The 23,949-nt window shown below is 40.4% G+C and overlaps 1 long non-coding RNA gene across 3 annotated transcripts; it reads right to left on the reverse strand.

Annotated features, from left to right (window-relative positions):
• Positions 1 to 435: 435 nt before the first annotated feature.
• On the reverse strand, positions 436 to 3,182 carry LOC149150322 (uncharacterized). 3 transcript variants are annotated; one of them, XR_016262858.1, is made up of 5 exons: positions 2,827 to 3,182; positions 2,493 to 2,641; positions 2,328 to 2,377; positions 2,050 to 2,190; positions 436 to 491 (listed from the first exon to the last, which is right to left on the reverse strand). It is a non-coding gene; the product is annotated as an uncharacterized LOC149150322 (long non-coding RNA). The 3 variants fall into 3 exon arrangements; XR_016262857.1 differs by having other exon boundaries at positions 2,493 to 2,646; XR_016262856.1 differs by having other exon boundaries at positions 2,493 to 2,674.
• Between the last annotated feature and the right edge of the window lie 20,767 nt (positions 3,183 to 23,949).

Below are 23,949 nucleotides of genomic sequence, written 5' to 3' on the forward strand. Positions count from 1 at the left end.
CAATGAATAAATTGAAAGTTGATATAAAGGTTTGAATTAACCTTTGCACCATTTGCACTATGGTGTATCTTTTTTGCAACAACGGTGATATATCTATGCAATACAAGCCATCATACTCGCGGATAGCCTACAACTCGTTGGGCATATTCATCCAATTAATTAAAATACATAATCAATCAAACATTCCCAGCACAACATGGAGTTTGACGGTTTTGAAAGCTGAGAGTAAATAAAAGTAAAAAATAAAAGTAAGAGGAAATGTATTTAATACAGCATACATATATTGAAGGATCATACAAGAAATTAAATGAATCTGAACATTCTTTTTCTCATTAAATATGTATTAAAAAATTGCTTACCTTTGACGGAAGAAATTAAATGGTTTCCTTTCTTCCCTGCGCTTAGATTCAATGTTATTGGGAGAAGGGACGTTGCTGCACTATGAGGAATGATCTGGGAGAAGGGACGTTGCTGCACTGGGAGAACGGACGCTGCAGTGGGAGAACAGAAAAACCATGAATTTGGCATACAATATATATAGTCTATTTGGCAACACAAAAACCATCAATTTGGCATATAATATATCTATAATCTATTTATATATTATAATGGTGTATAAATTCTTATGAAATTCCAAATGTATCCACCAATTTTTTATTTTTTATTTTTTATAATGGCAAGATATCCACCAAACACTGAGTGGGAGCAATTGAATACAATAATGACAAACACTGAATTTATCCCTGGAAAGATATCCACCAATACGGAGTGGGAACAATTGAATTTTATATGAATATAACAATAATGACAAACACACACCGAAGAATGAATGAGAGTGATCAATCACAACTCAAAACCTCTTTTGAAAACAAGCACTGGGAGACGAAATACAAAGTAACTAGTCCAACATATTATTCACTCTCACTGTATATGCATCCAAAATAATAGGCAAAGTTTCTGTGGGCAGACTATTCTAAGGCATGTAAACTAACAGAGATGAGTAAATTTCTTACAAATGCAACCCCTACCAAAAGGCAAAGTTCCCTAGAAACTTTGGAGTAGAGTTGGAGTTCCGTGGTCTAGACTAGAATCTCTATAAATAGCTGTTAGCAAATCCAAGCACCCAAACCCAAGAAATCAATAAAACTGCGAATCTGGAAAAATAGAAAACACTATTGGGACCAAAACCAGTTTAATCAAACTTCTCCAAATATAATGAATAATTAATTTAGCAATTCCAAGTTCCCAAAACCACTGTAATTCAAGTTCTCTGGATATAATGAATAATTTAGCAAATTTTGTTAGCTTTATTATAAAAGGCCAGAAGGAAGCTTTTGGATTATGGGAGAAATGATTATGGTTTTTACTTTGAGGTTTCAAAAATTGATTCAGGTCATCTTAGGAGGATTGTTCAGGTCAATTGCAAATAATTGTGAACAAATCCAAGCACCCAAGTCCAAGAAATCAATAATTGCAAATAACTGTTAAGCAAATCCAACCACCCAAGCCCAAAAAATCAATAACTGCAAATTTGGACAAATAGAAAACACTCTTGGACCGACACCAATAAAGGCCATCTTAGGATTTTTCAGGTCTATTTGGTGCTGCTCACATCTAACACCAAATAAATTATGGTTATGCCGATTATGAGAAACCTCGGCCCAGGTTTATGATATATCCTTAGCTATAGTATGCAAGGGCAAGGAGATGAGTTTCAAGGATGTTCTGAGACAGAACCCAAGTTCCCAAATATTTTTCAAATTAGAAGATATATGGTCAAATGGAGTTTGACCATTTTAGATTTTGGAAGGTTGGAGTAGGAGAATCAACGTTTTATTCACAGCAATACACAAATTTATTATCAGAATCATGACATCATCACAGCCATGCCTATAAATATAAATTCATCATAAATGAATGAATTATCTTACAAGAAAGTACAGTGAAATCTGAACATTTCTGATAAAATCCCCTATTCTCCTTGGTGCAATCGACAATGACACCCAAAAAAATTAACAGAGTCCGTCAAGAAAATGCTTACAGGCTTACCTCTGAGAGATGAATCCACATAGACATGATATTTGCAAGGGGCATTGCTCAATCCCTTTTTCTTTGCCCTTAGATTCTCCTCAAAAACGATTTTGTGCAACGAGGGATTTATGTTGCCGCCTCAGCATGGATGCAGATGATCTATTTTAAAAAACCAAAGGAAACCGCCTCAGCATGGATTCAAAGGATTTAATTAAAAAAACCAAGAAACATGGATTTAGAGGACTTAATTTAAAAAACCAAGAAACCGCCTCACATCGATGCAGAAGATCTCATACCTTGGCACAGCGAGGCACACTGACTGCAATCTGGGATCAGCATAGGATTCCTGTGAAATATGAATATGAAACCGTCTCAGCAGCATGGATGCACAAGATTTAATTTAAAAAACCGAAAAACATGGATTCAGAGGATCTAAATTAAAAAATCAAGAAACCGCTCACCATGGGTGCAGAGGATCACCAAGAAACCGCAGACTCTGAGGAATTTCTCCTCCAGAATAATGCTCCCAGTGGCCAGTATTTGACGGTGGCCGCCGCCCAGATCCATATTGGCAGGCCCTGTTTCTCTCCATTTCTGTGCAATTAAGGATCTATACTGCCGCCTCACCAAGAATGCGGAAAATCTAATTTAAAAAACCATACAACTCTGAACATCAAGTTACCGGAATTAAATTTCTAAAATCAAATCGATTCCTCTCTCGTTCACCTAATTTTATTTGCAGCCCACAACCCATAATCAGAGTGATCTATACAAAGAGTTTAAAAATAAATTTACCAGAATGCCTCATTTAACTGTGATCGGATGCCTCAGTTAATTGTGATCCCTGGGCAGAGTTCGGATGCCTCATTTAACTGTCATCCCTGGGCAAAATTGTTTGATAAGCTACCTGCCTCTGCCTCTATGAAGACACAAGCACGCCTCTGCCTCCAACTCTCAGAGAATACAACCACACCACATAGATAGACACACCAAACAGATGACAGAAACACACATAACAATAGAGACCAGACCACATTCATACACACACAACAGATGGAGCTCCAAACATACAGACGCACGAGACTAGACCATACAATGCAGAAACTCTGAGAGGAGGAGGAGGAGCAGCACAACAATGCCAATCCAAAAATTAAATCGAATTAAAGCAATCAAGAACTTTAACCGTTGAGATAACCCGTTCCAACGGACGGCTTGGATTATTCTCCAGCTTTTTTCACAACAAAAGCACAATCCCTCTCAGCATAATAAAAGCACAATCCATGTCATCCTAACAGAAATAGTAATAAAAACATAATCCATGTCATCCGGACAGAAATAGTAATAAAAACATAATCCATGTAAGAAATAGTAATAAAAGCATAATCACTGTAATTGAAGCAAAAAAAAGTAATAAAAACATCATTCGTGCAATCAAATTAAAAATAGAATCCAATAAAATTTTAATTTTTTTAAAATAGAAGCATGCAGATATAAAAGAAAGCTCAAAGCCCTTTTTCATGTCATCACATTGATATTTTCATGTCTTAATTTAGGAATTAATTAATGAACTTAATTTAGGAATTAAATAATGAACTTAATTAAAATAATTAGAGAGCACTCTCACCCTTGCCTTAGTTTTTTCCTTTGATAAGCACTATGAGTTATCCTATGTCATTTTTCTCCTCTAATAAGCAGCACTATGTGTTGCCTCTTAGACGCTGCTATCACAGATTGCCAATTCTGAAGGGAGGGTTGGGATTGCAAGATGTGGAAGGATACCCCACCCAATGGAGGATGTAGCCACCTTTTACAACTAAACAACAAAAGCAAACCCTTTTGCATAAAGTATACTTTAGGTTTGCTTTCTCACAACAATGCAAAGCTCAAACTCTTCCCAATTTCCTTCTTGGAACATCCCTCCTAAATATCTTCCAAGACGCTAAGCTGCTCGCTATTGCTCACAATCAAGAAACACTTTGGTTGTGAAGGGGCGAAGAAACATCGATTCTATCATTGGAGGTATTGTCATTTTGATAATGAATGTTGCGACTTGTAGGAAAAAATGGTTAATGTCTTTCTTATTGAAAAACGTCGAACAACATAAGTGTTGACATTGATGATGCACATCTAGATATTAATGTTAATAATTCAACCTCCACCTGCCCTTAGTGGGTTCTCATGGAAGAAAACCACTGTGAGAATAAGAATGAAGCTCTCTTCACTTCATCTAAGTTTCTAGATCAAGCAACAACTTGCACAATTAATCATAGACAATGGAAACAAAAAGAACTTGCTTTCTCAACAATTGATTGAAAAAATTCAAATTTCTACCACTCATCCCCAACCATATCATTTTGGATGGATCCATGAAGCAATATTTACTTTATGTCTGTAGTGGTTTATCAGATTTTCCATTAGACCATTCATTGATACAATTGATTGTGATGATACACCCTTCTATTGTTGAGATGTGATTTTTTCTGAGCCCTACCAATTTCACATAAAGACATAAAATTGTGGGTATTATAACTTCTACAAGCTCTGCAAGGAAAATAAGGTCTACAATGTCATCTCTTCTTTCCCTTATTTTGCATTTGCTAGAAGATAAGTTAATAACCATATAGATATCCACAAGCTCAAAATGTTTAATATGTTCTAATGTTCATCCTTGTTTGCATTCATCTACTTGCTTTATAGTACTCACACTTTTGCATGGAGATGTCTTCCTGAGCACCGAGTCCAACTCCAATCCTCAACTTACTTCATACCATGCCCTAGTTAGCATCTTCTCCATGGTGCACCTCCAACTAAGGATATGAAGGTCATATCTTTTGCATAGGTGTTTTTGCTACAAATGATTAGCTTAATCTTACTAGGAGGACATTCTATAACTCAACATCATGTTGTTGTAATTATTCCATGTACTCTCATTTCAAAATCCATTCTTCTAATATCCAATTAGGTTATTTCTGTCACCTCAGTTCCTACAAACGATGATGTCTTTCATGAGAAAGATTGTAAGATCACGTCATCATGATGACATTTTCATATCCTATTTTAGGGATTAAATAATTGAACCAAATTAAAATAATCAAAGTGCCCTCACGCTATGACAATTTTCTCCTCTGATGAGCACTATGAGTTATTCTATGTCATTTTTCTCCTCTCATAAGGACTATGAGTTATCTCTTACATGTTGTTATCATAGAATACCAATTTGGATGGTAGGGTTGGGATTGTAGGATGTGGAAATATGCCCCATCCAATGGAGAATGTATCCACCTTTTACAACTAAACATCAAAAGCTAACCCTTTTGCATAAAGTATACTTTAGGTTTTCTTTCTCACATCGACACAAAGCTAAAACTCTTACCAATTTCCTTCTTGGATCTTCCCTCCTAAATATATTCCAAGATGCTAAGTTGCTTGTTTTTTCTCATAATCAAGAAACACCTAGTTTGACTGGCGAAGGGAAGAAGAAACATTGATTCTATCAATAGGAAATATTGCCATTTTGATAATGAATGTTGTCACGACTTGTTGGCCAAAAAGGTCAATGCCTTTCTTATTGAACAATATCGAACAATAGAAGTGATGACATCGATGATGCACACCTAGATATTAATGTTAATAATTCAACATCCATATACCCTTAGTGGGTTATCATGGTGGAAAAACTACTTTGAGAACAAGAATGAAGCTCTCTTCACTTAATAGTTTCTAGATCAAGCAACAACTTGCACAATTAATTATAGACAATGTCTCCATTTGTGGGCCCTCTGTCGGTGGCTTGGTACAATGTGTTAAAGCTAAATGTTCATTTTGACTCTACACAAAGCATTACGCTCTTAGTTGAAGTATACTAAGGCCGCTAAATTGAAAAAATGAACATTTTCCAGGGACCGTTTAGTCCTATCCATTGTCTAGGCATTATTATGCCTAATCAAATTTGATATGTACTCAACTATTAATACATAATGGCTTTAGCAAGTATGTTTATGCATGATTTGACTCATATGGTATGATTTGACTCATATGATATAATTTGAAGCCTATAACTATTTTCATGATGGGCAAATTTTACCTTGTTGGTGCTTAGGTACATAATAGGAAGAGCATGTATCGTACTAGGAGTTTGTTTAGCCTATTCACTTACAAGTGAGAAAATTTGGCACAATAGACACTTTATATGATAGAGATGTTTGGTAGAATTCAATAAACTAGTGAAAGCTTCATACGAACATATCCTAGAGCTACTACAATTTTTTATATGGCCGCCCCCATATGTGGCGATTCTTTTTCCCCTGAGAGGAATTAGAGCACCTAATTGGGATCAAGGAAGGTAGACAAACTTGTTTTGTGTTTATAATACCCTTAAGATTATTCTGGAAAAGAGATATGGTACAAAAAGGTCCTTTGAGTAAATGCAACCAATGAATATGGCATGTTGATTAGGAGATTCAACTAGTTTGGCTTCTCTTGTTGCCTATTATTTGAAGCCCTCATAAATGTTCCAAAACCAAGAGAGCATCTTAATGAATTATGTATAGGATGTGGACAATAAGTATTCCATCTTTCATGGAATTGTATCATGGTTTTGATGAGAAATCTAGCCTTGTTTTAAATGTCTAGGTATAACATCTTTTGAATTGGATTCTCAATTAATTTGTAGTATTGTAAAAATTGAAAACGTAAATTCTCGTCTTAGGATAATACTCCCTATTACTCAATGCTGACTCTTTCCATTTAATATTATATTACTATCAATGTTGATATTGATACTTGATGAGACGTGTTGAATAATATGATTTTAATGTTTTTGTGTTATGTATGTATATATGTATAAAATATGGTACACCCCTTTACCTAATCGTGCCATTGTCACTGCATTCCCATGAACAAATCTTTGACACCTTAAAATGTACTTCTATTTGTTGCCTCAATTTTTTTTAATCCTTTCATGTTTGTTTTATTATGCCAGTGTTTTACTCTTAATTTTCATCATTAGTTTATAGAGTTCAAACTTTTCGTTTTATGATATAGATATGTTGGAAATTAGGTATCGGATACAATTAACTCTTTGGCATTGTATTGGATAAAACTTCTTTTTTGTGTGTTCTGTCCACATTTATGGTTTGTTTGTAGATTTATGTTGTAGTCGTGAAGATCAATATATAAGTTGTTAGGTTGAATTTTATGTCCAAGATAAAAATAGGTGAAATGTTGGATTTCCCCTTTGCACATTTATGCCTTTTTACTAATCTTTTTTATAGTTTAAGATATAGGCAACAATTAACCGTTTGGCATTGTGATAGATATAATTTTTTTTTCCCATGTTTGCAATATACTTTTTGGGTTTGTTTCTAGGTCTATCATGTAGTTTTTAGGATCAATATATTACTTTGTTGTTTAAGCTTCCAATCACTAAACTTGTTGAGATAGAAAATAGTGGAATTTAAAGATGCACGAAGAATAACAAAAATATGGGGATTCGAGAATCATATGGAGGAAGAATATTTGGATGATTGAATATCTTTCAAAAGACTAACACCTGTCGGAAAAAATGGAAAAAAACTATGGAAGCAGACATAAGGAAAAGAAATATTTATGGGAAGGTAAATATATAATAAGGAAATAGGAAACATGTGAGAATACAATTAATGCATATTAATTGAAGACCCTCTAGGCCATGCATGGGAAAGAGATCGATCGCTCTAAGACAAATTAATGGATTTATGAGTTTTTCTATAAGAGAGATGTTTTCTTCTAACATCCCCCAACCACCCATCTTGTTGAGAAATCAAGAGGCTTACAATTTATATTAGATTTCTCTTTCCTTGATATTTTTTTATGAAGTTTGTTGGCCTTTTATTGATATTTATTATGTTATTCCATCAAACAATTACCAAAATGTAAACATGAAGATCACAAGAAAAATAATGAACACAAGATATAGGCTCCAAGCCAGGCCAAAACCCCTCCAAGGGGAAAATCGAGAAAAAATATTTTCTTATAGAATTAGATCAAAGTAAGATATCCAAGACTTCAACCTTCTAGATTCCAAGTCAAACACTCCTTCTACACAAAAAAAATCATGAATAGGAAGAGACCAACAACAAATATTAAACAAGAGATATGATAAGGCAGAACTTCCAAAAACCCTTCTTCAATTTCAGACTTGAACCCTCCTTCTACAAAATTTCAGAACGAATCAAGAAAATTGTGTGTCCAAATGAGCTCATATCACCCTATATTTATATTGTCCAAAGGGGTTTGAATAGGCATTCCTTTTTGGGTAGGGCCGACTTGACATATAGAGGCATTTTTGACCCAACATTACATATTTTCTCTTTTTCTTTACAAGAAGTCCAATGAGGATTTTGATTCAACAAATCCTATAAGCATGATGAACATTCTTAACTACTAAAAATTAATAATAGTAATTTTTTTTCTTCTCTTTGCTTGTACATAAAATATACAATGACATAAGTACATGGATCATTATGAATACCAAACCTAGTTACATTTTCCAACACTCCCTTTTAACTAGGGAGGTATTCATTATTACGTAATCCGTACAAGGATACTTCTCAAATTGAAATATTATCATAAGAAGAGTTATATTGATAAGCCATGTTGGGAGCACAATGTTGGGAGGCATACACATGGACACCATCATAGCCTCTCAAAACACATGCCCCATTCGAATGTTCACAAGGTATTTCCTTCCGAAACTATTTTTATCTTCGATTCCCAATCCCTAAAAAATATCGTTCCTCATCGACCAATCTTACCTTGGATACGTTATCAGATCCTCAAAGAGTTTTATTCCATGGGACTACTTCCTATCTTGGATTCCCAATCCTCCAGGAGTAATGATTACTATATGCTTATCCAATATTCCATTCTCCCTCCCAATGCCATAAACTAGACATGTGGCAATTAATCATGGCCTAGTGCATGACACATATGAAGAATATGGTGTCCATCATCACTCTCTTTCAACTAGGGAGGAGATCCTTACTCCTCAAAAAATGGAGGAGATTTATTTCTCCCTCTCAATCAAGGAGACATCATCACCATCCTTAGTTGTTCGCATACATCATCTACTTGTTCTTCCATGGATATATAGTTGTAGATGCAAGGCCCCTTTCTCATGTATCATCATTACTGGGATTCAACCTTCTGAGATGTCAAATAATTTACGGAGCTAAATTATCTCACATTTCATCTTCATGATAGGGTTTCTTGGCTCTTAATAGCATCACATCATATCAAAATTCAACCTTTCAAGATCTCAACAATTACCATACTCTCTTGTAAAGAGCCTCTCGGGAAATTAAATTATTCTTCCCAACTTTGGTCAAATATCAAATTTGGACCACCATCTCAACTATGTTTCTTGTCCATTCATGTTCTTTTAATTGTAGGTTGTTCTCCCACATTTCATGCTTGTTACTCCAATGTAGGGCCACTATGGTAATCTCTCATTAGTGTTCTACAAGACTCTTCTTAGAATATCACTTGCATGTGCTATGTAGTCTTTACCAACTTGTACATAACACATTATTGATTTCCACATCTAGATACATGTTCTCCTTCATATTCCTAATCGAATTCAAATCACTCTTTGATGTCTAGGTTCACCCAAACATGAACTAGTGTACAGATATGAAATCTTGAAAGAGAAAGGAAAGGGACAATAATGACAAAAGAATCTCTCACTAAATTGGGATACCTCATATCCACTACCTTAAAAACTCCATCATCATGATCATGAGATCTGAACATACGAATGAATAGAACAAGAATTTAACGATCTACTCTAATAAATAGTGTGACCCCTTTTTGTGAATTTTTCATGGTTAATATTTCCTAAATGGAGTGTATACAATGATTCAATAAAATAAGCTTTCATCCCTCGTTACTCGCTTTCTCCATTCTCACTTAACGCCTTCCTCAAGGACGCGACCTTGTCCTTGATAACCTTTTCCGTAGCCATAGCAGTTACTTGTGACAGGAAACTAACCCAACTCACACAGAGAATCAATTACAAAAACCCTTCTCCTGACTCACACAACCACAAAAATCCGCCTTCCATTTCATCAGAACACGATCTTCAACGTCAAGCTCTCCATCTAGAAGCTCCATACACTGGTTTCAAGATCGTGTACACTGGTTTCAAGATATTCAAGATGTTCTGAAGTGGAGGTTCTCTATCACTGGCTTCCATAAAACCTTTAGGGTTCATGGATTCACATATGCAGTACTCTACTCCATTCTGGAGCTCAATTAGCTCATGACCATCCATTTGTCATCTCACTCTTATAACATTTCTTTCACTAAGTTTTTTGAGATCCCAATCAGAAACTAGTGCCCAGAAAAATGCCATAAATCCATCGCTAAACCTGCAGAGCAAAGATTTCACCAGAAGTTTTGAATTCTCCCAATCAACTTGGGCACCACTTTTGACTTCAAACGAAACACCCTAATCAACACCATTGCGACCTGCTCTCATGTTGACATAGTTGAATGACACAAGTTTCTTTGTTTTTGCAACCTGGAATTATTTTTCATTTTCTGCAGGGCTTCTCAGTAAGGTGCGCTTCTCTAAAAGGTGCCAACAGGTCCTCTCTGCACAGCTTGAATTGGGTATTAAGGTAATTATATGGATTTCAATAAGGCTCATGCACCTTGTTGATAAGAATGCAATTATATGGGCCCTGAATTGGGTATACATATCTAACGGATGTGTATACTTGAATAACACAAGTTTCTTTGTTTTTGCAACCTGGAATTACTTCTTATTTTCTGCAGGGCTTCTCAGTAAGGTGCCAACAGGTCCTTTCTACAGAGCCTGAATTTGATATTAAGGTAATTATATGAATTTCAATAAGGCTCATCCACCTTGTTAATTGTTAAGAATAAGGGTTAATTTCTTGAATTCATAATTACCATGGCCCGACAACTTCCACAATAGGCAAAAAAAAAAAATAGAGAACAAATGTTAAAATGTATAAAGACTGATATTTACTAATTACATTGGTTGATCAAACGTCTTATTGTAAGCGGTGTAATCTTTTGTATTTAAGTTTTAAATATGGAGGGAGAGTATCTAAATTTTTATTGGCTAGGATTGTGGAAAAGAAAAAAAGAAATTGCAAATTTGTACTCTTATAATTTAACACATGACCAATATCAACACGGTTTAGTTCATTCCATTTATGTATTTAGTGTATTTTTGGTCGTAGTTCATTTACCTATAAGTTTACACTGCCTGTGTAGTTTTGTTTTATACGTAGTTGCGTGCCCATTTTTCTTGGCAATTTTTTATCTGTGTAGTTGGGTGTCAATTTTCTGATACTGCCTTTATAGTTTAGTTTTTTTTACCTCTCTGTAGTTGGGTGGAAATTTTTTACCTCTGTAATTGGTGCCAATTTTTTGAGATTCCCTTTATAGTTTATTTTTTCACCTTTATTGTTGGGTGTCAATTTTCTCTAGCAATTATGAGTATTACTTAGGTAACCTGTGGCTTTGAAAATCAATTTTCCATGACTATCTCACTAATAGAAAAATATTTTTTCTAACAACTTAATAAAAAAATATTTTTTCTAATCAGATTAAGTGGCTCTCTCCAAATAATTTTGAATTATGCTTTTATCTTGATTGGAAAAAGAAACGTTAGGCTAAATGATCCCTTATGATCACCTCCATCGAGATATTCATTAAGAAGAATATTTCGAGAATTTACTTTTAGTGAAGGGAATTTCATTTTTTCTTTTAGTTTTATGAGAGCATTTTTTGTTGATTTCTTTAGCCATTACTGTAGTTTCTCTCTATCCAATCACCCATTTCATTTTGATCATTTCATTTATACATTTAGTCCATTTGTTGTAGTAACCTAGGCTAGGCTAGGTTAGGCTAGGTTAAGTCGGGCTAGGTTAGGCTAGGTTTTGCTAGGTTACGTTAGGTTAGGCTAGGCTAGGAAAGGATAGGCTAGGTTAGGTTACACTTGCTTAGGCTAGGCTACATTAGATTAGGCTAGGCTAGGCTAGATTAAATTAGGCTAGGCTAGGTTAGGCTAGGTTAGACAAGGTTAGGCTAGATTAGGTTAGGCTAGATTAGACTAGGCTAGGCTAGGCTAGGTTAGCTTAGGTTAGGTTAGGCTTCGTTAGATTAGACTACGTTAGGGTGGGCTAGGTTATGCTAGGCTAGGGTAGGTTAGGTTAGGTTAGGCTAGGCTAGGTTGACTTAGATTAGCCTAGTTCAGGCTAGGCTAGGTTAAGGTATGTTAGGTTAGGCTAGGCTAGGGTAGAGTAGGTTAGGCTAGGGTGGTCTAGAGTAGGCTAGTCTAGAGTAGGGTAGGTTAGGCTAGGCCACGTTAGGGTAGAGTAGGTTAGGCTAGGCCACGTTAGGCTAGAGTAGGTTAGGCTAGGATAGAGTAGGCTAGGCTAGAGTAGGCTAGGCTAGAGTATGATCGACTAGAGTAGGCTAGGCTAAAATAGATTAGGCTAGGCTAGAGTAGACTAGGTTAGGCTAGACTAGCTAGGCTAGGGCAGGGTTAGGGTAAAGTAGGATATAACAGACTAAGCTAGGGTAGGCTAGGCTAGGCTAGAGTAGGGTAGGGTAAAGCAGGCTAGGCTAGGCTAGAGAAGGTTGGGCTAGGTGAGGCTAAGCTAGGCTAGAGTAGGCTACACTAGGCTAGAGTATGCTAGGGTAGGCTAGAGTAGGGTATCCTAGGCTAGGCTAGAGTAGTCTATGTGATGAGCCCCAATTTTTGGTACAATTTGGGCTCATTTGGCCTACTTGCTTTGCTCAAACCATTCATCTTTTATTGCTTATGCATTCATTTCTTGGTTTATTCGTGTTGTTTGTAGGAAGAAGGGTAGGCATTCTATCTACGTGACTAATACATGATGATTTCAGGTTTTTGGCATTAAAAGGGAGCAAAGACCACGAAAAAGGAGACAAGGAGACAGTAAGGTGGCACTGCTGGTTTTTAGGAGAGGATGTCCACAGTCTTGGGGACCTTCCTCGTGATTCCCACCATAGCTCCGAGCTCCAACCAATCTCCCCACCGAGCTTAGAGGCAGCCAACCGTTCTACAGGAACAGCAGTTACAACTGTTCTACAGGATCAGCAGTTTAACCTTCAGTTGGACAGCCGAGCTCCACAAATCAAGGAAACCTGTTGGATTATCATTTTGCATAAATACTGAGGCCGTAGCCTTTGATAGGAGCTTTTTGAAATTTTGCATTACTATTGTAATTTCGAAGTACGAGCTACATCTCGGTGTTGGTTCTTTTTTGTAAGCCAGTTTTGGCATGACATCAGATTTTTGGTTATGAATAAAGGCAGGCAGATTTGGATCTAATTCTGAGTTTTTAAGGGAGATATAGCTCTCAGGTTAGGGCCCAACCTGAGAGCAATATACCTCCTCTGTGTTGTAATGTTATTTGCCTTTCGTTCCAGCACTTCGTTTCTTTACTTTGACATGCCATTCGAATTTACAGTCTGCTGATTTGGTTTTTATGAGATTGAATAGGATTAGTTTATGGTGAATTTGCTTCCAGTTGCTTAGGTTAGAAGAGGATAGTTATAATTCATTGGAGCTCCAGAAAAAGGTTGAAAGGACCTCACTGCCATCTCTGTTAGGGATTGGGGTGTAGTCTGAACCAACCACCAAAACCAAACGCAGTTCTTTTCACGTCCATGCAAGCTGCAAAAGTGACTTTAGTCGTAGATCCATCCATGCACTTTGGTCTTGATCATTACTTCTTCATTCCACTTCCATGCACGAGTTTCTTTCACAAATTGCACTGCTGTTCATTGGTTCAAAATAGCACAGTTAACATAGGTTAAAGAGTTCTCGTTTTTGGTGACATTCATAGACAATTTGTTTCATCTACACTGCTCCACACCATTCCATTACCTTCCTCTTCTTGTCAACCACACCTAAAGCCACTCAACCGACCTCTGTTCAGCTCGTTTGCCTTCCAGCTCTTCCATTACTCACGTAGCTCCATTTACTTAACCTTTCGTTGATCCCATCCTTCCAGCCATCAACCTACTGCATGCACTCTTTCTCCATCTGACTTCTCTGCCCCTGGGCCATCACAAGTTCCATCTCCACCTCACCTATCCACCCAAACCATTCCATCCCTTCACCATCACCCAAAACTTCCACTTACAGCACATCCTGTAGAAGTTAGCAGACTTCCTGTATAATTCCTTAGTTTCCTGTAGGATCCCCTGCAGACATCCTGTAGAAGCCTGCAAACTTGGTTGCCGAGCATCCGAATGTTGTAGACCTCTGGGGACTAATGCTAGGGACCCTCTGGGACCTCTCCTAGCCATCCTGACCTTTCCCAAGCTTTCTCTCCCTTCGCACCACCTCTGCACAGCCAAACCCTAATAAGAAACAAATTCATAATCACTCCATCACTTAAGCAAAAATACAAAAACAATGTTCTCCTTCATAAAAGTAGTTTGAATTCATGCATTTCACATCATTAGAAGTAATGGCATCCTTTTTAGACAGTTGCACTCTCACTATTGCATCATAAAGGTTAAACTAGTCAGATTAGGGTTTACTAGGGTTTCCATGCTTTGGTTGGCTTTCAGTTCATTTTTGCAAAGTAGATCAATTTCCCTTGAGATAGCCTTCGTCCATCATTTAGCAAGCTTCTTCTGAGAGCATATAGAAGTTGGCTTGAGCCCTAGCGGACTTGTGCCAGCTGACCAAGTGACAGCTGCGACAAGAGCTAGTACTTGTGCATACAGCACCGTCGCTTCCAAGTTTGTACGAACTACCGGGTTGATAAAATTAGAGATAGGGAGCCCCAGGAGTTGTAGCATTATTGCTACAATACTGGAGCCCACCATCTTTTTGGCGCCGTTGCCGGGGAAGCGTCAGAGTATTAGTAATTGTTGCTTTTCTTCTATTTTCTTACTCTTGCCTTCTGCTAAGTAGTTTATTTCATTTCCATTCTGCAAAAGTAGCATAGACATTTCCTGCTTTCATAGATTAGCATTTCCTGCTTTCATAGATTAGCATTTCCTTTCTGCAAGCGTAGACTAGCATTTCCATTCTTGCAATTTCATTTGAGCAAAGTAGATTAGTTCTTTCCTGCTTTCAGTTTAATTCTGCATCTTTCATAGTTAGTTGTAGATCAATCTGTTTCAGTTTTGCAGGTACCAAAGGAAAAAAAGCAAAAAAAATTAAAAGAAAAAGAAAGTCTTTTCCATTTCATGCCTCGTAGGAACCGAGATAGATCAGGCAAATTCCTACCAAACACCCCCACCACATCACTGAGTCATCCTTCTCTCTTCTTTGGTGACAGTGACCCAGAAGAACCTATAAGTGAACATCCAAAGATATACAAAGATCCTATAGTAGAAGAAGAGTTAGAGACCACTCCATCTGAAGCTATGGCTGACAATAGAAGAGAAGATGAGAGAATAGAAGGTGCCTTCCCCATCCGAGAGACCAATGGAGAAATGAAAATGAAGAACATTAGCCCCTCCGCCTTACCTCACTTCCATGGACTGACTACTGAAGATCCTGATACCTTCCTGTTTGAGTTTGTTGTCCTCTGTAGAACCTATGACTATACTGAAGATGAGCAAAAGCTGAAACTCTTCCCTTCAACTCTTAAGGATGCAGCATTACGCTGGTTCATGGGCTTACCTGGGAATAGTATCACCACTTGGGCTCAGATGCAGCAAGCTTTCAATACCAAGTACAGGGATTATTGTAGGTCTAAGGAAACCAAGGGAGAAATCTTTAGGATGACCATGGGAAATGATGAGTCCTTAGAGGATTATGAGGAGAGGTTCCAACTAAGCTATAAGCGGGCCAGGTGCACACTTGACCCTGAATCCCTCAAGTTGGTCCTGCTCCGAGGAGTCCCTGAAGACCTCTTAGATACCCTTCACATGTTAGCTGGGGGGGACATTTACCAACTGCCTTATGAGGACATCAAGACTGTGTTTAGAAACCACTCCAGGGCAGCTAGGAAACGAGGTAGGGGAACCCTCCTCTCAACTAGTGTCCCTTTCTCCAAACATGAGCTTGCAAATCAACTAGAAGATCTCAAGAGTGAGGTGATACAGACCATTGCCATGCAACTGGACACATTCAGAATCCAGCAGAAGAAAGAAGAAGTTGAGAGAGCCTTGGCTGTCTTCTGCCCTAGGTGCACAAGGAGACACCCTAAGAACGAATGCCCATTGCATTCGGTTGAAGTATGTTTCGTTTGTGAGGAGGACCATCCCACAAATCAGTGTCCAACCTTACCTGGGTTTAAAGCCATGTACCAAGGGACAGAAGCTCCCACTGAACCTCTCTATTACCTCAACCAAAGGAGGCCACAAGGATCTAGACCTTATCAGCAGGGGATGCAAGGGGCATCTCAAGCTTACTACAGCCCCAACCAATCGACTCCTATGCCTTCCTGGGGTCCCCCTGCTCATCCTTCATGGTCCATGCCTCCTCCATGGTCTTATCCACCTCAGTACCCCACTCAACCTACTTCTCATTCATATCATTCACATGCCCAGCCACAGCCTCAATGGAATGCACCTCAGTCGAGGTGGAGGCCCCAGTACAACACTCCTCCTGCCATCTTGCCTCCACCACCAGTTCAACCTCAGCCATTACCTCCTGCTCCTCCAAGGCAACCTCAAATGCCTGCTCAACCGAACCCGAACCCCAACAATAGACAGGCCCAGCAGGTATACACTGGGGAAACCTCATGCCCTACCTATGCTGTGGAGATCCAGGAGATCAATCTTCAATCTGGAAAGACTCTACCAGATCGCCAACCTCCTCCCCCAGAGGATGAGGAAGATAAACAGGAAAGTGAACCAAAGGCTATTCCACCCTTTCCTGAGAGACTAACAGCCACCACCCAACCCAACCCAGAGGAGGATGAGCTTCTGGGTGAGCTCAAGCAGTTGTGTGTAAAAATACCACTTCTCCAAGCCATCAAGGATGTGCTAATATACAACAAACTGGTTAAGGAAAAGTGCTTCAAACACCCAGGCAGGCGGAAGAAAGATGCTTCAACCATTAATGTCATAGGACAACTGTCTGACCTGATGCTAGGACAAGTCATCTGCCCAAAGTACCTAGATCCTGGAAGTCCTGTAGTAGATGTCCACATCAATGGCACCATCATACCTCACACCTTGATTGATCTGGGGGCTGCCATTAATGTGATGACCAGGGATACCATGCTCAAACTCAATCTTCAGGGTTCCTTGAGGAAGACCTCGACAGTACTGCAATTAGCAGATCGCTCCACCGTGACTCCCGAAGGGATTGTGGAGGATGTCTTGGTCTCTATTGACTCTTGGGAATACCCTGCAGACTTCCTGGTTCTGCAACCAAAGGCAAAGCTTACTGGATATCCTCTCATTTTGGGAAGGCCTTGGTTAGCTACTGCAGATGCTTACATAAGTTGTCGTGCAGGAAACATGACCATCAAAAATGGTCCCATGTCCAAGCAGCTAGTCCTATACCCTCCTGCCCAACCCTCCTTAGAGCATGACTTACCACTCTGGTTGGAAGAAGGAGAGGAAGACGAGGTGTACTCAGCACCTCTGTGCACCTTAGATACCACTAGAAGAGACCCCCCAACCGAGGATGACTTGATCGAGACCTTGATCCAGAATCCACCTTCCAGTGCACTACCCTTAGAGAAATTGGTGGAGGATGCCCAAGCTAGCACCTTAGTGGATCTTTGTACAACCAACCCTGTTACTCCCAGAGTCAAGAATGTGGAGTTCGGCCCTGAGAAAGCATTGAAGATCAGCTCCTCCCTATCTCCTTCCCAGGAAAAGGAGCTGTGTAGTCTGTTGGCCAACCACCTAGATGCTTTTGCTTGGAGCTATAAGGAAATGAAAGGAGTCCATCCTTCGGTCTGTACCCATCATATATACATCAAAGAGGGTTGTAAACCGGTTAGGCAACCCCAGAGGAGAATGAATCCAGCTCTTAAGGACATTGTCAAAGAAGAATTGCAAAAGCTGTTGGATGCAGGATTCATCTACTCCATCTCAGATAGTGAATGGGTGTCCCCTCTGGTGTTGGTTCCCAAGAAAAATGGGAAATGGAGAATCTGTGTGGACTACCGAGAACTGAACAAAGCTACCAAGAAAGACCATTTCCCTCTACCTTTCATAGACCAAGTGTTGGATGGACTGGCAGGAAAGAAGTTCTTCTCTTTCCTGGATGGGTTTAGCGGGTACAACCAAATCCAAATCAGCCCGGAAGACCAAGATAAGACCACCTTCACTTGTCCTTGGGGTACCTTTGCCTACCGAGTTCTTCCCTTTGGGCTGTGCAATGCTCCTGCTACCTTCCAGAGAGCTGTTTTGAGCATCTTCTCGGAGCTGGTCCATGATGCAGTGGAAATCTATATGGATGACTTTACTCCTTATGGGGCCAACTTCCAGGAAGCATTGTCCAATCTGGGAAAAGTCCTAACCAAATGCATTGAGATGAACTTGTCCCTTAGTCCTGAAAAATGTGAATTCCTAATGACTGAAGGGACCGTGCTAGGCCATACCATTTCTTGCCAAGGGTTGCAGGTGGATCCTAACAAAATTGCTCTCATCAAGAGGGTTCCACCTCCTCAAAAGGTAAGGGATGTCCGGAGTTTCTTGGGATTAGCAGGATATTACCGGAGATTCATTAAAGATTTCAGCAAGCTAGCCTCGCCATTGTTTGGCCTGTTGGCAAAAGATGTGGAGTTTAAATGGACTGACGATTGTCAGAGGGCTTTAAATGAATTGAAGGACAAGTTGGTGTCAGCCCCAATCCTGAGAGGTCCAAACTGGGCCCTACCTTTCCACATCCACACTGATGCCTCGAACAAAGCCATAGGTGCAGCTTTAGGACAGGTTGAGCAAAAACTTCCATATGCCATTTACTTTGTTAGCAAAAACTTGTCCAAAGCTGAGCTGAATTACACTGTAACCGAGAAAGAATTCTTGGCTGTGGTCCATGCACTGAACAAGTTCCGACATTATATTACTGGTTACCAGACCTTTGTACATACAGACCATGCTGCAATTAGATATTTAATGAATAAACCAGATGTGAATGATCGTATTATTAGATGGTTACTTTTATTGCAGCAGTTTGATTTGACCATTGTTGACAAACCAGGTAGGGAAAATGTTGTTGCTAACTTTTTATCTAGATTGGATTTGTCTGCAGATGAGGATGGAACAGTGGATGACCAGATGCCCAACGAACATCTGTTTGCTATTTCAGTACTCTCTCCATGGTTTGCTGATATAGCAAACTACCTTGTTTCAGCACAGTTCCCTCCACACCTATCTTCCAGAGAGAAGAGCAGAATCATCAGAAAAAGTGCCTCATTTACTTGGATCGGGGGCAATCTGTTCAAGCTTGGCCCCGATCAGATCTTAAGGCGTTGTGTAAGGGAGGAGGAAGTCTTTGATATCCTCCTCACTTGTCATGATGGGCCTTGTGGAGGACATTTTGCAGCAAAGAGAACTGCCTTCAAGATCCTGCAGGCAGGCTACTATTGGCCCACACTTCATCAAGATGTCAGAAGATATGTCAGCCAGTGTGACCAATGCCAAAGAATGGGGAAACCAACCCAAAGGGATGAGATGCCTCTCCAACCTCAAGTGACTCTTGAGCCATTTGAGAAGTGGGGCATGGACTTTGTGGGCCCAATCAACCCTTCTTCAAGGCAAAGGTCTTACATCATTGTGTGTACTGACTATTTGACAAAGTGGGCAGAGACTAAAGCAATCAAAGCAGCAACAGAAGAAAAGGTGGCCGAGTTCCTAAGAGAAAACATCTTCTATAAGTTTGGCTATCCAAGAGAGCTGGTCACCGATCAAGGGAGCCAGTTCACATCCAACCTGGTTGAAGATCTACTAGCTCATCACAAGATCAAGCATAGGACTTCCACCCCTTATCACCCTCAAGCAAATGGGCAGGTGGAAGTCACCAATAGAGCATTAGAAGGGATCTTGACTAAGGTGGTGAGCAGCAGCAGAAAGGAATGGGCAGATCGCCTGGTTGAAGCCACATGGGCTTACAACACCACTTGGAAGACCACCACCGGCTTCACACCTTATGAGCTGGTCTATGGGAAGAAAGCTTTGTTGTCCATTGAGTTTGAATACAACACTTTGAGGATGGCAGCTCAGCTGGACCTAGATCTCAGCCATGCACAACAAGAAAGGCTATTGCAGCTGAATGGCCTGGATGAGCACCGAATGCAGGCCCTCCTTCACTCAGAAGTGGTTCAACTTCAGAGAAAGGTGTGGCATGACCAACATCTCCATGACAAGCAATTTCAGCCGGGAGATTGGACTTTGTTGTATGACTCCAGATACAAGGATTTCAAGGGGAAGCTGAGAACCAGATGGCTAGGGCCATATTCAGTGGAAAAATGTCATGACAATGGATCTGTGCTTATTAGGACCATTGATGAGGAAGCCATCCCCATGCTTTTCAATGGGCATCGATTGAAGATCTACAGGAAGCCTCCCTCAAGACAAGAGTTCATCAAAACTATGGAGAAGGCAGTATTGGTCATAGAGAAGGGTTCTGCCTCTGCTTTGGGCATACCCTGAAGAATCTAAAAAAAAAAAAAAAAAGGAAAAAGAAAAAGAGAAAAATAATAATAAAGATCCTTGGGCGAAAACCTTTCTGAGGCGCCCAAGGCAGGTGGTAGGGGTGAAAACCTCATTGAGGCGCCCCTATTGTCTTTCAAAAAAAAAAAGGAAAAGGTTTGAAAAAGATCCTTGAGTGAAAACCTCTCTGAGGCGCTCAGGGCAGATGGCACGGGTGAAAACCTCTTTGAGGCGCCCCTGTTATCTTTCAAAAAAAAAAAGAGAAAAAAGAGGAAAAAAAAAAGAAAAAAACAATAAGCAAAATATGGTAAAATTGCATGCAGGTTGCAGATGTTCTATGGAGGAGAGGAAGCCTCTCAACTCAAAGCCAAGGGTCCTTATCATGCTGTCAAGGGACCTCACCAGCACCTCCTCCAAGGATACCCATGTTTTTTCAAAAGTATGTGCAATTTTATCATGGTTTGAATCTTCTACAGGAAGATGCAGTCTTTCTACAGGAAGACGCGGATTTTCTACAGGAAAGTGCAGACTTTCTACAGGAAGCCCGAACTTTCTACAGGAAGCTCTGTGTTCTACAGGAAACTTCCTGTAGAAGTTTGGGACGGCCTAGAATTCATTTTAAAAGGAGATCTAGCGACTAAGGATCGGTTTGGACGCATGCAAGCCTCTGTTGGCACCCTTGCACATTGCTGTTACCTTGCTCCACCATCCTTGTCGACATGCGACCAAGTTCCCTGCACCAGCAAAGCAGATCGATGAGTTCTCGCGGGAAAAGCCATTTTCAAAGATAAACAAGTGCTGAGATCTCATACCACAGGCATCAGAAGCTCCGGGAGCGTGATCGAAAGGCCAGATCCTCCGTCGTGCAGCATGCACTCAAGGAGGAAGAACTGTTACGAGACACCCCGCGGGAATCCTGTAACAGTTAAACCTGCTAGAGTGGATACCATTCACAGCACTGCCATCTGCAATGAAACGCGGGCGCATACAACCAAAGCATCCACTCCATCGTCGGCAGCCTGTAACCATGAGCCTCCGGGTCTGTGTAAGTTCGCATGCAGCAGGTAGATCCACTCACCATCGTCCAAAAACTGGAAAAATCGTGTGCAGCCACGCAGGTAAGTGTCTCGACCCTTCCTTCCATCAAATCGCATGAATTTTACTTTGAATTGTTTGCATAGTGTAAAAGTGAATGGTTGAGCGGCCGTATGGCCAGTCGACTGGCCACGTCGGCTAGTTATGGTATAGTTGGATGTTTGGGTGGCGGCCACGACAAAGAGAATGAGCAACACGCACGTGAGAACACTCCCGTCGGAAGCAATGAGTTTAACAGAAAGAGGCGGCGGCAGATCTGTGGGAATGGATGCGGCAGCAAGTGAATACGCAGGCGAATGATGGATGACGTCGCCCAACGGTCCGGCGGGGACAGCTCACCCCCCGCGCCACGGATTGCGCCGATTCAAAATCTAATCGGCTAGATTGTGCGCATACATTTATCAACCACCACTTCAAACTCGAGTGGCTATTCTGATCTCTTCTGCACTTTGATACGCCGAGCTTTTGGCTACCAGAACGCCGGTGAAGCACACCTCGAGTGCAGGCCAACTACAGTCCTCCCCGAAATTTGCGCACTGCTCCTACAGGAACACAGTTTCTACAGGAACGCAGTCTCTACAGGGACGCAGTTCTACAGGAAGGCGGGTTCCCCACGTAAAAAAAAGGTGACAGAAAAAGGTAACCCTGAAACTCTTCATGCAATTGGTTTTCAAAGGTGGCAGGATCATCGTCCACAGTCTGGTCATAAAGATATCGGTGAGATTGTTGTTTGCTGTGCCTATACTGTCGTTCTACAGGATGTCAGTGTAATTAGACTGTGTTGAAATCCGCAGGGATAAATTTTGTGGATTATGTGCATGCTCTGTCTCAATAGACCAAATCTCTTTCGCATTTGCCACCTTTAGTTAAAACAACCGTGTTCATCATGCCGGGTGGGTTTATTAGACGAAAACCCACTGATTCAGCCAAATTAAGGGAAAACCAGGAAGTGGTAGAGCTCTTCACACGAGCACAATGGATGTATTTTTGTGATAAGCTGCAGGGTTACGATGATGAAGTGGCCGAAGAATTATTGCAGGCTCTGAGGCCGAAATCCCAGACACTGGCCACAGTGAACTTCAGAGGTCTAAGCCTCAAGCTCACCCCGCAACATATCAGTCGGATCACTGAACTTCCGATGGGTTTGCCATGGGATAAGGAAGAAAGAAAGTTGAGCCAGCAAGCCAAGAAGGAATTCTTTCCACCTGAGGAGGAATTCTAGGAGGACAAAAATGGGGTGCGAAGAACGAGTCTGTTGCCACCATGGAATGAAGTCAGTTTGCAAATCATGAAATATATAACTTGTGAAGGCCGTTTTAGCATCGTGTATGCATATCACTTTCGGTTGCTCACTGAATTGAGGCATCGGATTGATCTTCCTGTAGAACAAAAACTGAGCATCCCTTATTTCCTATTGCAGTCTCTAATGGAGTGTGCCAAAAAGCTGAAAGAGGGCATACCGGATCAGATAGCCCACCATGGGCTGATAAAGCTTCTTGTGGAGGATGCGCTGCATTCGTATAAGGTTCCCCTCTCATGGGAATCCTTCCGGAATTTGACAAAAGATGGAGACATTAAAATGTTGATCGAAGAAACGGGTTCTTCCAACAGTGAGGAACAAGAAGCAGTGGCCGAGGAAAAGAGGGGAAAAGGCCAGAAGACCCCGACCACAGTGCAGAAGAAAGAACAAAAGAAGAAGCATGAGGAGAAGGATGACAAAGAAAAAGGTGGCACACCTATCTTGTCAGCAAGAGAAAAGAGGCTGAAGAGCAGAATGGATAAAGCTGAGGTGGTCCACGTCAGCCCAAGTACCTCATCAGCACCTGCAACCAAAGCAAAAAGCAAAACTCAGGCAGCTAAGCAAGCAAAGGTGGAGACACCTGTGTCTACAGGAAAGCAGAAACAGGCTTCTACAGAAAGCCCGAAAATAGAGACAAAGGCTTCTACAGGAAGCCCGAAATTGGAAAAAGGGGCTTCTACAGGAAGCCCGAAAATCATTGAGAAACAGGCTTCTACAGGAAGCCTGAAGACAGAGAAAGGGGCTTCTACAGGAAGCCCGAATATTACCAAAGTAGGGGCTTCTACAGGAAGCCCGAGAGTGGCTAAACCCGGGTCTTCTATAGGAAGCCCAAAGTTGGTAAAGAAAGGATCTTCTACAGAAGGCCCGGAAGTGGGCAAAGCAGGGTCTTCTACAGG

The sequence above is a fragment of the Pinus tabuliformis genome, chromosome 9 (genome assembly GCF_031772625.1).
Source record: "Pinus tabuliformis cultivar Carrire ecotype Pingquan chromosome 9, CPIR1, whole genome shotgun sequence".
Classification (NCBI taxonomy): domain Eukaryota; kingdom Viridiplantae; phylum Streptophyta; class Pinopsida; order Pinales; family Pinaceae; genus Pinus; species Pinus tabuliformis.